This window comes from Alligator sinensis, unplaced genomic scaffold (assembly GCF_000455745.1).
Source record: "Alligator sinensis unplaced genomic scaffold, ASM45574v1 scaffold596_1, whole genome shotgun sequence".
NCBI classification, from domain to species: domain Eukaryota; kingdom Metazoa; phylum Chordata; order Crocodylia; family Alligatoridae; genus Alligator; species Alligator sinensis.
In genome coordinates, this window is record NW_005841967.1 from 258302 (window position 1) to 258914 (window position 613).

A 613-nucleotide genomic window follows, 5' to 3' on the forward strand; every position below is an offset into this window, starting at 1 on the left:
AGCCCTTGATGCCCTGCGTTGGATAATGAAATCCAGCAGGTGATGATCACTATTGCCCAGGTGGTCAAGGACCTGCAGTCCCCTCACCAGGTCATCCCCCGTGGCCAGGACCAGGTCCAGCAAGGCGTTACCCCTAGTGGGGCTGTGCACTTCCTGGATAAGGTGAAGGGCCTGTAATACAGCTAGGAACCTACGGGAGGTTTATACTCATTAACATTTACTCTACCCTCGCCCCTCCTATGTTCCGTCCATTTCTCCTCCAAATCTCAAGCACTGGAGAAATCCTGGTCTAGCTCTTCCCCCTGGTTAGGTGGTCTGTAGTAGACACCCACCGTAAGGTCCCTTTCGCCACGCCCCCCTTGTAGTTTGACCCATAGTGTCTCTGCCCGACCCTCCTTTAACCCAAAGCTAATCTTTGATGATGTGAGGTGCTCTTTGACATAGAGCGCAACCCACCCCCACCCCACCTTTCCTCTCTGTGCTGTCTCTTCTATATAGGGTGTACCCCCGAATGCCCACCGCCCAGTCATAGGTAGGGTCCCACCAGGTTTCTGTGAGCCCTACTAAGTCTGGGTTCTTACTTGCAATCAGGAGGCATAGTTCTTCCTGCTTA